Source organism: Lycium ferocissimum, chromosome 7 (genome assembly GCF_029784015.1).
Source record: "Lycium ferocissimum isolate CSIRO_LF1 chromosome 7, AGI_CSIRO_Lferr_CH_V1, whole genome shotgun sequence".
In the NCBI taxonomy this organism is placed as follows: Eukaryota; Viridiplantae; Streptophyta; class Magnoliopsida; order Solanales; family Solanaceae; genus Lycium; species Lycium ferocissimum.
This window is the reverse complement of record NC_081348.1, coordinates 56,018,769-56,034,403: the sequence shown is the minus strand read 5'-3', so window position 1 is coordinate 56,034,403 and position 15,635 is coordinate 56,018,769.

The window sequence follows — 15,635 nt, the reverse complement described above, 5'->3', positions numbered from 1 at the left end:
TTATTTCCCTATTATATTTTGATTATTTATCTAGAATTTAAATGTTTCATTTCCAAGATCACAATGCCAATTATCATTTCCCTACTGTATTTTGTGAGTGTTTGCATTGTAAGCTAATCAAAGTAGTTTATTAAGCATTTTTTAACTTAGTTACGCATATTGTAAACACCTAATTAAGTCAGTTAAAAGTCGTAAGTTGATCACTTTCAACTTATAAGTACTTTGTGACCAAGTATTATACTATTCCTTTTTTATATCTCAAAATACACTTTCCAAAATAGAACTCCTGACTCCCTTTCCATTTCATTTTTATTGTTCCTTATTCTCCTTACTAGGGGCGCTAAGTCCGTGTTGTGCAAGGGCCCAATATTTGAATATTAAAATATATATTTCATATTTTTCACTTATAGATCAATATAAATATATAATTTTCTATTAATTAATATAACATTTTCTTTCTCAGGGTTAAGTATATAAGTTATGTGGGTATTTGTGTATATTATTTTTAATATATACAAGCCTCGCATTATTAATTCATGCATCACATGAATCCCTACATTACTGATTTGGACATCTCGGTGAAATGTGCATCCTAATTTAAGTCTTTGTAAATTCGATAAGTAAATTAGAATAATCTAAAAGTTGATTTGCAAGGAAATAAAATTTAGTATGCAAATATTCCATTAATTTGTTGTACTTCTTACATAAGAGTACTTGTGAAGAGTATTTGTTTTCTAAATATTCCAATAATATACTGAATTTTTTGAATCATACTTTCGCTTATGCTCCTTGTTTAATTTTTTTTTTTTTTTTTTTTTTTTGTGCTAGTTATTTTTCTAAGATTTTCGTAAAGGTTGAAACTTTATCTAATACGTAGTTGTCAGACTCTTAAATATGTGGCTCTTTAGTTGCTGCTTCCATTGTACGTTACAATTGTTAAGAGTAATTGGGATTAAATTAAGAAGAACGTGATAGGTAGAAATTGGAAGAATAAATGTCTAATTGCTTGGAAAGAACACATAAATGCATATTAAGATATCAAATAAAGTAGATAATTATATGGGAGGTGAAAAGTTAATTAATTAATTTAAAGACTTCTAGGGCTATTGAAAATAAATTAAATAGATAAAAAAGTCAAAAAAAAGGATAAATGGGTTTCTAGGCCATAGAGAGGTGATATATAATGGGAGGTGAAAAGTTAATTAATTAATTTAAAGACTTCTAGGGCTATTGAAAATAAATTAAATAGATAAAAAAGTCAAAAAAAAAAAGAGAAAAAAGATAAATGGGTTTTTAGGCCATAGAGAGGTGTCACAATCACCTTGTCTATGCCTACCTTTATATTATATATAGATTAGTGCTTTATGTACTACTCCCTCCTCCGTTCACTTTTACTTGTCCACTATACTAAAAATAAATTTTTAATTTTACTTGTCCACTTTAAAGATATCAAGGAAAGACAAACTTTTTTTTTTCTTGTTTTACCCTTAACATTAATTACTCATTTCTAAATTATTCTCTATGTCCAATGAGACTATACACCAATTAATATGAGTATTATAAAAAAAATACATACTTCATTTATTAAATCTTAAGGGACGTGTAAAGTCAAAGTGTTAGTAAAAACTGAGGAGTAATTTTTTTCTCCACCCAAAGAAGCTCTTGGGAACACAAACTATTATTCCTCAGGTGATTAATTAAGAAATATCATTGGCTGCAGTGTTAAGATAAATCTAGTTTTCTCCATTTTGCTCATTGTTCCGGTCTTTAGAAGGTAAAGTCCCATTTTATCATGCAACTTTTATCTCAAGTTAATATGGGGCCAAATTTCTTTTTCTTTTTTCGTATTTTCTCCAAACTGTCAAAGGAACACCTCAGCGTATATAGAGCCCGTTTGGATTGGCTTATAAGAGCCTGTTTGGATAGGCTTAAAAAAAGCAGCTTATAAGCTAAGCTTGTATACGGTCAATACCGGATATAACGTAAACCGATGAAATGAGGACCGAGGGAAAGAAGAGAGGAACGTGCCCGATGACATTCGAACCGAACCGAGGGGCGCCTAGACCAGAGCGAGCAAGGACACCATTTGTCCACCACCTTATCGTTGGGTCCGGATAGCCGTTGATCAACACGGCCGTTGGTCCCAGATAGCCGTTGATCCGCATGGCCGCGCGTTCGTTTAGCGCTGATCCGCATAGCCGTTGTTCCGTGTATGGTTGGGGTCAGCTGGTCGTTGTCCAAGCGCCCGCACGCGAGCCACGCGTCGATGGCGTCCCGGCCATGGTCGCCACCAACCATGCGTGTGTCGACGGCGCCGTCGATCCCAATCCCACCAAATCCGTTCGGGGGTCGTCGTTATTATTATTTTATTTAGTTCATTGTACGAAGCCCATGTAGGCAGACTATAAATATGGGACACCCCCTCCTTGGAGGGGTTGGCTCCTTCACTTTCAAGAACATTTAACAAGAATCTCACATATTTATTCTCCCTCTCATTCATTCTAGCCAAGGCCATTTCTTTTAGAATTATCGCTAATAATATAATTCATTGCTCATAACGTTTACATCTTTGTATCGCTTTAGCGCGAGCTCAAATCTATATTTTCTTTATCTTACATACGTCAAGAACAAAGCACATATCCTATACCCATTTACAAATTCAATTGGTTATCCGATATCGGGTAAAAATGGGGCGCCCACCGTGGGCTAGGATAATAGTTCTTAGTCTTGATTCTTATCAAACTCATTTAAACCGTAACCTCGTTCGTCTCGTCAAAAAACAAATCTATGGCCGACGTGGGCCGGCAATCCTGGCCACGTTAACAACACCGAAATTGTGGCGTAAAACGAGTAAGGCCGAACGACGAAGTCGTCGAATCCCCGCCGACCCGAACCCCGTCGACTCGAGGGAGGCTCAATCGGCAAAACACCGTGGATCAAGAGAATGTCGCTCACCTACGACCGATCCTCTAAGAACTCATAACTCCGTTACATTGTCTCGACCCAAAGTCGGGAACCGGCGCACCGAATGACTCCGCATTAATTTGGCTCGATTTTCGAGATGTCAGCAGGAACAAAGAAAGCAGCACCGCCGAGCAAGGAATGGCGACGTCTGCCCCAGGCACATTAAAAGGAAGCCGGGCGAAAAGTGCTGCCGGGCACATCCGATAGCCAAGGAAACGAGTCAGCGGTGGTCGAGCAATGATTGCGGGGCCGGTTCCTCCACCGAGTCCCAAAGATGCTCGAGACTTTGGCAAAACGGGTGGATTCGACCGAGAAGAAGGCCGAGACATATAACTCTCGGACCGTGAGACCGGGCCCCGTCTTTCGAAGGGGCCGAATTCGAAAAGGCACATTCAAAGGCCTTTCCCACCGAGTGCGGCCCCAAACCGATCCCAAAGAGGTTCAAAATGCCCGACATACGTAAATACGACGCGCGCACCACGGACCCGCACGAGCACGTGACCATATACCGCGCCATAAAGTATAGGCAATGATATGGAAGAAGACGAAATCGAGTCGGTATTCTGAAAAGTTTGGGAGAAACTCCGTCGAAGGGGAGCGACGTGGTATGACCATCTACCCGAGCACTCGATCACGTCGTTCGAAATGCCGGCCGACGCTCGTAAAGGCCCATGCGGTGCCATCAAGGCGCGGGCCCGTAAGGCCGACATCTTCCGGATTACGCAGCGGACGATAGGTTACTAAGGAGTTCGTCGATTCCGTAGAGAGGGGAACGGATGGAATTACCCGGCGGGAAGAATGGGCCGCACAAGCTTTCACTGTGCGGCTCAATATGCTAAGCTCCTGTTGCCTCGGCCAGTCAAGGAAAACTTGCTAGAATACGAGGCCGTAACATGGGCCGATGTCCACAATCGGTATGAGTCAAAGATCGGGTAGAGGATGACCGGCTCGAGCCTTCCGTAAGGTAAAAAATGAACGGAAGCTTCGAGAAACCGAGGAAGGGTTACGAAGCGAAGTCCGAATCGACTAAAGAAAGGTTTCGGCCCATTACTCGCACCGAGCGACCAAATTTCAAGACGGAAAATCGAGGGAAGGCCGTGCCTCTCCGGTCGAGGTAGCGGCGTAACGGACACGCGTCCGCCGAACGGCGGGCCCTCGTTCGTAAGCGATACCGGAGTTCACCAAGAATAAAGGTCCTCCAAGATTTGGTCTGAGCAACTTCAACGCGTGCCTCGGATCTTGTCTCCGGCCGAGCTGGATGTTTCGGATGTTCGGGTCGTACCAAGGACAAACATCCCGAGCAACCGGATCCGAGCATGGTTTGTGAATATCACGGAACCCGCGGCCATAAAACCGAGGATTGCCGCGGTTGAGAGAAGAGGTAGGCCGTTGTTGAAAAAACGGCCACCTCCGAGATCTATCGAGCGAACGAGCCAAAAGCCATTATAAGGAGAGAGAAGTTCATCGAAGGATCGAACGGTACGAACACCGATGATCAATATGATAGTCGGGGATTGACGCCCTAGGTGTCCGTAATGGAAGTCGACAAAGATCTCCGTTGTTCGGAAAAGCGTACCCGAGATCATTTATCCGAACTTCCATCTCCTTCGACGACGCTGACGCAGGGCGTCATTCAACCGCAAAGACAACGAGGCGTTGGTAATTCGTACTTATCTTTAAGACTATGGTTAAACGTATCTTGATTGATCCGTAGCTCGGCCAACATAATTCGATGGAGAGTGGTCGAAAAGTTAGGGATCAAGCTAACGAATCGTACCTAAGAACTCATCACGTGTTCAACATGGCGAGCGAAACCACAAAAGGGGAGATCTCATCGCCCGTAAACATTGAAGCCACCATTCAATGCACCCCGTTCTACGTGATCGAAGGGGACACGAAGTATAATGCGTTATTAGGCGGACCGGATACATAGCATGAGGCGGTGCCTTGACATCGCATCGACCGAAATTCCCCACCTCGGGGGAGTGAAAACCATCCGCGGTGAGCAGCCCGGCAGCGCAAAGGAGATGTTGGTAGAGGAGGTGAGCCGCCCGCCCGAGGAACCGGCTCGAAAAAAAGGGTGTAACCGGGAGAGGGAGTCCCCGGTAATAGCAATCAAAGAATATCGGGGCGGATGCGAGAGACACGGAGAGGATGACTTCTCTCGGATGCCCCGATCTTTTGTCACGCCGGACGACTCGGACGCAACCAAGTCGACCATAGAAGAGCTGGAAAGGATCATTCCCCGTTCGAGTTCCTACCGGACGAAGGTATGCACGGGCACGGGGCTTACCCCGAGCTCGGGCACGCGGAATTGAAGTTTCTTCGAGCTAACGTCGATTGCTTTCGTACGGTCGCATATAGATATGACAGGTATATCACCGGGGCTCACACGAAGCTCGGCTTGACGGTAAGTTCTCCTGAAGCAAAAAGGAGGCCCATGTGAGTCAAAGCATGCCTTCATCAAAGACGAGGTAACAAAGCTTTTAAATATGGGTTCCATCACGGAGAGGCGAAATATAGGATTGGCTTGCTAATGTGGTGTGGTGCCCAAAAAAAGGTAATAAATTTCGGATGTGTGTCGATTATAAAGATTTAAACAAGGCGTGCTCCGAAGGATTCATTCCCGCTACCGCACATCGATAAATGATCGATGCCACGGCGGCAATACGAAATGTTAAGTTTTCTCGACGCTTACTCCGGTATAACCAATCCGGATGCGCCGAGGATCGAGAAAACATCCTTCATAACCCGATATGGGACTTCTTTGTTATAACGTCATGCCTTTCGGATTAAAAAATCTTAGTGCAACTTACCAACGCCTAGTTAACGGAATGTTCGAAGAACGTAGAAAAACGATGGAAGTTTATATTGATGATATGGTTGTCAAGTCCACGGAAACAGAGGACCATCTAAAGCATTTGCAGAAACCTTCGATGTGCTCAGCAGATACACATGAAGCTTAACCGGAGGTTGCGCCTTCGGGGTGAGGTCCCAAATTCTTGGGCTTCGTGGGTATCAAACCGGATCGAAATCAACCCGACAAAAATCAAAGCCATCGAGGACATTGAGGTCGTGAACGGCATAAAGGGTACAAAGGCTCGCCTAGAGAATAGCGGCACCGAGTCGCTTCATCGAGGTCCCTCGACAATGCCACCGTTTCTTCTCTTTGCTCGTAAAGAAGAACGACTTCGTTTGGACACCGGGTCATCAAGAGGCTACGGGAGAGTGGTGGTATTTGACCGGCCCCGTTCTTTGCACACACCGAGCAGTCGACGAGCCACTTTTCCTCTACTACCGGTCTCACGGGGAGTACGGTAAGTGGCGTTTTGGTCGGAGAGGAATCGAGTACGCAATTCCCTCGTCTATTATGTGAGTAGAACTTTGGGGGATGCGAAACCTCGCATCCTCATTTGGAAAATCGGCGTTAGAAGTATCAGTAAGCCGCCTCCGTAAAACTCAAACCTTGTTTTCAATGCCACCCCATATAGCGTGTTGTGACCACTTATCCTTTAAAAAATATCATGCATAAACTTGAAGAGTCCGTAGGTTAACAAAATGGGTTGTAGAGATTAGCGGCTACGACATCGAGTATAAACCACGAGACCCGCTCATCAAATCCCAAGTCTTGGCCGACTTCGTAGCCGACTTTGCCCCGCTATGGTTCCGAGGTCGAGAAGGAACTCCTCGCCGACCTCGGAAGAAACCACGGCATTTGGACTCTACAGTGAATTATGAGCAACTAGGGGCATGACCGTTTCGAGAGACTTCCGAGTTTGGATTGCTTTGAAGGCTTAATTGTGTATGATTTTATGAGCAAGCAGAAGCAAAGACCGTGACTCTTGGGAATGCTAGGGAAATATTTGGAGGAAATTGCCATTTTTAGAAAGTAGGCTATTTTGGGAAAAGGTTGACAAGTCAAATTTTTTTTAATTTGAAGCAAGGTGGCCGGCCACTCTTTAGTGTGCCAAGGCCACATGAATCACATGCTAAATTATATTATATGACTAAGTCATCTTCCACCTTAGCCATTCTAGAGAAATCAAGAACAAGAAAAAAATTGAAGAGACCAAAAAATAGGGGCATTCGGCCAACCTAGGAGAAAAACAAGACCAAAAATCCTCCATCAAAAAAATTATTTCCTCAAGCAAAGTTGCTAATTCAAGGGTGCTAAACAACGTGGTGGTGTTATTTCGGAAGATAGCTTATTCGTTTTCTCTAACGACCAATTTTGGTCAAGTAAAGAGTTGAAGAAGAAAGGTTAGCTTTAATCTTGTTTTCTTGTGTTGTAGATGGTGTATGTGTGTTGTTGTATGCTAAAAAGGAAGAAATTCATGCTAGGGTTAATGTTGAAGTTGGCCATGTATAGTGGTTGAGGCCGTGTGTGTATATGATGTGTATAAGCCATGTATTAATGTTGGTTAGCATGATTTAATTGTTGTTGTGTGAAGGAAGGGATGAGAATTATCTTGGTGTACAAAGTTGGTGTTGGCCGAATGGCCTTTAGTGGTGTAATTGTGATTGAATAATTGTCGTTAGCATTTTTGTTATCGTCGTTATGGATTCTATAAGGCAAAATGTAAGTTTGATTACTTAGAATGATATTATGTTGGTTATGGGATGATTTGAGAATTTATGAGAATTTTATGTAGTTTCTGCGTTTATGAATATTGTGTTGTTAGTATGTAGATTAATGTGGTGAATTATGAATTTGGAAGAAAGGAACGTATTTAGTGTCGTTATCGGGTTTTGAGGCAATTTTGGGCAAGTTGGGATATTATGTAAATTGGTTGGAAAATTGTATGAATTGTTTAGAATGAACTTGAATTGATTGTTGATGTTGTAGCTCAGTTATTGGTTTGGTTGTTGTTGAAATGGGCCGAGTTGAATCTCGGGGATGCTATATGTATAGGGGAGATGCTGCCCAAATTGTTATAGAACAATATCGGTTAAGCTTGAAAATTGTAAGTCTCATGAATAGTAACTGGTCAATGTGACCATTTGCAGATTTTTGGCGAAACGGGAAGTGAATTTGGAAAGGCGTAAGGAGCGAATAAGGTATGTCGAGCTTTACCTATTCTTTTCTTGGCACGTCCTAGGTATGATAGGCTTTGATACGAGCCTTGGGGGCGACCCTACCCCTCGGAATCTACGTTCGAATCTACTCCTTTTTCATTCAGTAGAATTGAATTATAAATGTTATGAAAAGTTAGGAAAAGCGCTTAAATGTCTAGAACCTGTGCGAATAGGACCCGATTACTTTAAAACCCTCATAAGTGTTATAATGAAGCAAAATATATGTAAATTATGTATGCCACCTCATTTGACCCGAGGTGGGCCCACCATTCCCGAGTCTTTCTGATTTGTTCCGTTTGACTTATTGTGGGGTAGTATTCAAAGGAAACTTTTGGCTACTCTCCTAACTACTACATGGCATTCGTTTGAACTCTTTTGATAAGTCCTATAATGTAGGTTGAAACAAGAAAATGATTACAAAAAGCTTATTTTGACATACGCTATTGTGTTTTCCGAATCGCATACGCTATGATTACTACCCGCTTCTGTCATATGGTTTGTCATCTGAATTATGTTACTGAGTCTCTGTAAATGTGCTATATTTTATTTTTGCATATGGTTTTCTCACTACTCTGCTCGTGCGGATCGTTATGACATCTTTCACCGCGTCCCGGCCGGGCATGTACTCGTGCACGTTTCTACATTATTCACCGCGTCCCTCACTAGAGGGCCGGGGCATGTTATATACATATATATATACTTATGATGATGATGTGATGACGGGGAGGTGGCGTGATGGCGTATGATGATTCCTTTCACCGCGTCCCTCACTAGAGGGCGGGCACGTTACATATAAATGCATGATGATTTTTTACCGCGTCCCTCATTATAGGGCCGGGGCATGTTATGTTTGCATTTGTTCACGATGATTTCTTTAATTATGATACTCACCGTTATTATGATTTGGGAAAAGCATGTTTTATGTTCAAGGTAAGTTTTATGAGATCCGATTATTGTACTCATTTTTCCGTCCTCTTTATTTCTGTATGATTCAGTTATTGTGTTTACTGCTTTACATACTCAGTACATATTCCGTACTGACCCCCTTTCTTCGGGGGCTGCGTTTCGTGCCGCGCAGGTGCAGATATACGTTCGGGTGAGCCGCCTGTTTAGGGTCCCTGTCCAGCTATTTTGAAGAGCTCCCTTGTCCGGAGCCCAGATTTTGGTACAGTCTTTTGTCACGTTCATGTATATTTAATCAGGCACGGCGGGCCCCGTCCCGTCATATGTTTATATGTTCCGTTCGTTTATAGAGGCCCGTAGACATAAAGTGTGGGTTATGGTTCCGTCCGTACGTATGTGTATGTGATATATGTCCGGGCGGTTATCTACCGCGCGCGCCCCCCTTCGCCGCCTATGTATGTGTTTATATGATATGATGGCCGTGTGTGGCCTTTGCTGGTATTTTCTGAGTGCAGGTAAATCTTGGTTAGTAGGAAAAACAGAGGAAACTCTGCCCGAATTTTTTTTAAAAGTATTTGAGTAATTATCTTATTGATTTTCTTGTTAACATATGCGATACTGTGTGTTAGCACGTACGGGTGCCCGGGGCCGGCGCTAGTCGCGGCCACGGGTTGGGTCGTGACAAAAGTGGTATCGAGCGGTCGGCCCTCGAATGTCCGCAGCCGTGTCTAGTAGAGTCTTGTTTATCGGTGTGTTGTGCACCACATCTATAAACAAGAGCTACAGGACATTTAGGATACTCGTCTTTCCTTCGATCTTAGATCGTGCGATAAAGCCGTGTCATTAGGATGATTTCTTCGACGACATTGTTATGTTTTCGAATGCCTCCGAGAAAGGCGACGGTTGCCCGTGGCGGGCAAGTCCACGGGCGCAGAGAGACCGCGGAGGCCCGCAGAGTTACTAGGGCCCATGCCCGCCCCCGAGCCGGAGATTGTGCCCCGGTCGGCTAGTTCGCCACTCCATCACCGTCCGAGAGCACGCAAAGCCAGCCGGCCGGCGGCACGAGGCGGCCCCACCGCCCGCCCCCGAGATTCGAGTGCCCGAGCCTCCCGGCTCCTCGGCCGAGGCGGAGGCCGTGGGCCATGAGGGACGCCGTGTCGCTGTTGACCGCATCGGTACGGGGGACGTGTCCGAGACAAGGAGCCGGGAGATGATTTTGCCGGTGGACGTGACGCCCGCAGGGCTCGATATTTCTCGACCCGCAATCCGCCGCAGTTCTTCGGTCAAAGCCCGAGGAAGACCCTCGAGTTTGTCGAGAGATGCGACGCACGTTGCGACTTGTTAAGGCCTCCGAGACCGAGTCTCGTTGAGTTCGCGTCGTATCGGCCGCACGACATTGCGCCAATTGGTATGAGTCTTGGGAGCTATCTAGAGGTGGGGGGCTCCCCCCGGTGTGCGGGATGAGTTCGTAGAGGCTTTTCTCGCCCATTTTCTACCCCCGCAGATTAGACGCGCCGATTCACGGTGTTTATACATTTGAGGCGGTGGTGGTAGGAGCGTCCGAGAGTACGGTTGAGTTTGACTCCCTAGCCGACACGCTCCTCATGTTGTAGCGTACATGGCCGATAGAGTACACCAAAGATGTCATGGGGCCGGATGACTATTTGATTGATAATTGTATGTCGATGGCTGCTCGGTACCGCGCGCGGACATTGCGCGAGTGCGGGCGTACGCTCAGGGCATGGAGGAGCGGCACAGAGGGCGCCAGCCCGACAGGACGGATGATAGGCGCCAGCCCAAGAGGGCTAGGTCAGCCGGGTATTCGGGGGATTCTCGAGGCGGACAGCCTCAGCAGAGTACGGGATATTCAGCCCAGCCCCGGCCGAAGTGCACCCGATTTCCGGGCGGAGGTTTGACGGTGCGATATTCGGGAGCCGGTTCGAGCTCCGCAGCTTGGGGCCACGGATGGATAGAGGTTCGGTCGAGACGAGGCCACCTATGCCCCGGTGCCCTCGGTGCGGCGGCCGACGCCATTTGGGGAATGCCGTCGCGTCACGCGCGCTTGCTTTACGCGGCGTTACGGCCATGTTATGAGGGATTGCCCGCGTCGGGATGGTTCGAGGTGGTATGGCCCGGCCCTTTGGGTCGGTCGCGGTTCATCCTCCTCGGCGGCTATGCGCCTGCGGGCAGGTACACCGCACCCGCCGGGCCGTGGCGGGTCGCGGCGGAGCCCCCAGCTTCCGGCGGTCCATCGAACCGCTTATACGCATTAGCCGGTAGACATGATCGGGAGGCATTACCGGATGCGGTGTACATAAACCCTCACTAGAATTTATTTTCTTATACATGTGTGTATAATTGTGATATGGTAATGGGAAACTCGATTTATAAAAATAGAAGTGATTTAAGTGTGTCCATTGTTATTACGGACCCGGGAGTATAGGACGGAAAGTAGGAATGGCCATGGGTGATTGTAATTAGGTAAAATCGAGAGAGGGCAAAATGGTAATTGTGTACGAGAGCGTGTCGGAAACCCGTCGACACTTTATGTTACTCCCAATTACGTGACGAAGATCCCGTGTAAGCCGAACGCGATTATATTAGCGTTAGAGTATTTTATTTCATCGAGATTCCGAAGTTAAGCGTGCTAGAGTGAGGGAAATTCTAGGATGGGTGACCCCCTGGGAAGTTTCTGAAAGTTTTGCAACTTGAGTCGTAAGAAGCAAAGGAAAGCTAGAGCAATCTAAAGGGATCTAGAATATCCTGAGCAGGTGGAAATTTAGAAAGGTCGTATAGACCGGAGAGGAATAGACCGGGTAAAGGAAAAGGAAGATGCGTTCCGGCATTAGAGTTGGGGTCAGTTTGAGCAGTACTCAGGGGGATCTTTTGTGAGTGTGGTGCTGGCAGTTATAGATGTGTGTATAGGTATAGGTTAGGGGGTAATACCCTGTGCATGACCATACGAGTGGGAGTACGGCTTCCGGCGACCAATGCGACGATGTAAGAAAGGTACTAATTGGATAAGACGATGAAGTTCAATCGAAAGAGGGGAATAATGATAAGCGGCAAGTGAGATCGTACATTGTGACAATAAAAGAAACCCCCCCCCCCCCCCCAAAACCACCCCTCGACCCTATAAGACAAATTGAACATTCGAGGACGAATGTTCTAAAGGGGGGGAGGATGTTATATCCCGCATTTTGAGTAACGGGACAACTTGAGTGAATTATGAGCAACTAGGGGCATGACCGTTTCGAGAGACTTCCGTTTGCTTTGAAGGCTTAATTGTGTATGATTTTAATGTCTTGGGAATGCTAGGGAAATATTTGGAGGAAATTGCCATTTTTAGAAAGTAGGCTATTTTGGGAAAAGGTTGACAAGTCAAATTTTTTTTAATTTGAAGCAAGGTGGCCGGCCACTCTTTAGTGTGCCAAGGCCACATGAATCACATGCTAAATTATATTATATGACTAAGTCATCTTCCACCTTAGCCATTCTAGAGAAATCAAGAACAAGAAAAAAATTGAAGAGACCAAAAAATAGGGGCATTCTGCCAACCTAGAGAAAAACAAGACCAAAAATCCTCCATCAAAAAAATTATTTCCTCAAGCAAAGTTGCTAATTCAAGGGTGCTAAACAACGTGGTGGTGTTATTTCGGAAGATAGCTTATTCGTTTTCTCTAACGACCAATTTTGGTCAAGTAAAGAGTCAAGAAGAAAGGTTAGCTTTAATCTTGTTTTCTTGTGTTGTAGATGGTGTATGTGTGTTGTTGTATGCTAAAAAGGAAGAAATTCATGCTAGGGTTAATGTTGAAGTTGGCCATGTATAGTGGTTGAGGCCGTGTGTGTATATGATGTGTATAAGCCATGTATTAATGTTGGTTAGCATGATTTAATTGTTGTTGTGTGAAGGAAGGGATGAGAATTATCTTGGTGTACAAAGTTGGTGTTGGCCGAATGGCCTTTAGTGGTGTAATTGTGATTGAATAATTGTCGTTAGCATTTTTGTTATCGTCGTTATGGATTCTATAAGGCAAAATGTAAGTTTGATTACTTAGAATGATATTATGTTGGTTATGGGATGATTTGAGAATTTATGAGAATTTTATGTAGTTTCTGCGTTTATGAATATTGTGTTGTTAGTATGTAGATTAATGTGGTGAATTATGAATTTGGAAGAAAAGAACGTATTTAGTGTCGTTATCGGGTTTTGAGGCAATTTTGGGCAAGTTGGGATATTATGTAAATTGGTTGGAAAATTGTATGAATTGTTTAGAATGAACTTGAATTGATTGTTGATGTTGTAGCTCGCTTATTGGTTTGGTTGTTGTTGAAATGGGCCGAGTTGAATCTCGGGATGCTATATGTATAGGGGAGATGCGCCCAAATTGTTATAGAACAATATCGGTTAAGCTTGAAAATTGTAAGTCTCATGAATAGTAACCGGTCAATGTGACCATTTGCATTTTGGCGAAACGGGAAGTGAATTTGGAAAGGCGTAAGGAGCGAATAAGGTATGTCGAGCTTTACCTATTCTTTTCTTGGCACGTCCTAGGTATGATAGGCTTTGATACGAGCCTTGGGGGCGACCCTACCCCTCGGAATCTACGTTCGAATCTACTCCTTTTTCATTCAAGAGAATTGAATTATAAATGTTATGAAAAGTTAGGAAAAGCGCTTAAATGTCTAGAACCTGTGCGAATAGGACCCGATTACTTTAAAACCCTCATAAGTGTTATAATGAAGCAAAATATATGTAAATTATGTATGCCACCTCATTTGACCCGAGGTGGGCCCACCATTCCCGAGTCTTTCTGATTTGTTCCGTTTGACTTATTGTGAGGTAGTATTCAAAGGAAACTTTTGGCTACTCTCCTAACTACTACATGGCATTCGTTTGAACTCTTTTGATAAGTCCTATAATGTAGGTTGAAACATGAAAATGATTACAAAAAGCTTATTTTGACATACGCTATTGTGTTTTCCGAATCGCATACGCTATGATTACTACCCGCTTCTGTCATATGGTTTGTCATCTGAATTATGTTACTGAGTCTCGTAAATGTGCTATATTTTATTTTTGCATATGGTTTTCTCACTACTCGCTCGTGCGGATCGTTATGACATCTTTCACCGCGTCCCGGCCAGGGCATGTATTCGTGCACGTTCTGCCGCATTATTCACCGCGTCCCTCACTAGAGGGCCGGGGCATGTTATATACATATATATACTTATGATGATGATGTGATGACGGGGAGGTGGCCAGGATGGCGTATGATGATTCCTTTCACCGCGTCCCTCACTAGAGGGCCGGGGCACGTTACATATAAATGCATGATGATTTTACTTACCGCGTCCCTCATTATAGGGCCGGGGCATGTTATGTTTGCATTTGTTCACGATGATTTCTTTAATTATGATACTCACCTATTATGATTTGGGAAAGCATGTTTTATGTTCAAGGTAAGTTTTATGAGATCCGATTATTGTACTCATTTTTCCGTCCTCTTTAATTCCGTATGATTCGCTTTTGTGTTTATCGCTTTACATACTCGACATATTCCGTACCGACCCCCTTTCTTCGGGGGCCGCGTTTCGTGCCGCGTGTGTGCAGATATACGTTCGGGTGAGCCGCCCGTTTAGGGTCCCCGTCCAAATATTTTGAGAGCTCCCTTGTCCCGAGCCCGCATTTTGGTACGCTCTTTGTCACGTTCATGTATATTTAATCGGGCACGGCGGGGCCCCGTCCCGTCATATGTTTATATGTTCGTTCGTTTATAGAGGCCCGTAGACATAAAGTGTGGGTTATGGTTCCGTCCGTGCGCATGTGTATGTGATATATGTCCCGGGCGGTTATCTACCGCGGCACCTTGCCGCCGCCTATGTATGTGTTTATATGATATGATGGCCGTGTGTGGCCTTTGCTGGTATTTTCTGAGTGCAGGTAAATCTTGGTTAGTAGGAAAAACAGAGGAAACTCTGCCCGAATTTTTTTTAAAAAGTATTTGAGTAATTATCTTATTGATTTTCTTGTTAACATATGCGATACTGTGTGTTAGCACGTACGGGTGCCCAGCTCGGGCGCTAGTCGCGGCCCACGGGGTTGGGTCGTGACAGGTACCTCGAGAAAGCCCAAGTGGTACTCCACAGATTTAGAGAATGGACCGTGCGACATACCGAGGGAGCGAACGGTATCAGCGAGGCCGACGCCTTGGCTAATTTAGGATCCTCTGTTAACGGGGAGAAGTCAACCTCGGCTCAACAAAGACACACGACAAACACGGCCATGCAGACCGGCGCGCTGAAATATGTACGATGGGCTTGACCCGGGATTGGCGCAACCGGTACATCGACTACTTGCGCGATGGTAAGCTCCCGAAGGACCCAAAAGAATCGCTATCGCTACGGACCAAGGCGCACGCTTTTTTGCTTAGGACGATGACAGCCCTTGTATCGACGCTCCTTCCCGGACCCCGGCCAAATGTTTGGGGCCGGGCGAAACGAGTACGTGACGAGAGAGACACGAGGGAACTCGCGGCAACCACTCCGGCAGGCTTTGGCACGAAAAATAGTCGCAGCCTTACTACTGGAATCGGATGGACGAGGACGCGAGAAATTTTGTCCGAAAATGTGAGGGCTGTCAGAAACATGCCCCGATGATCCATCGGCCCGGGGAGCTGCTGCATTCGGTC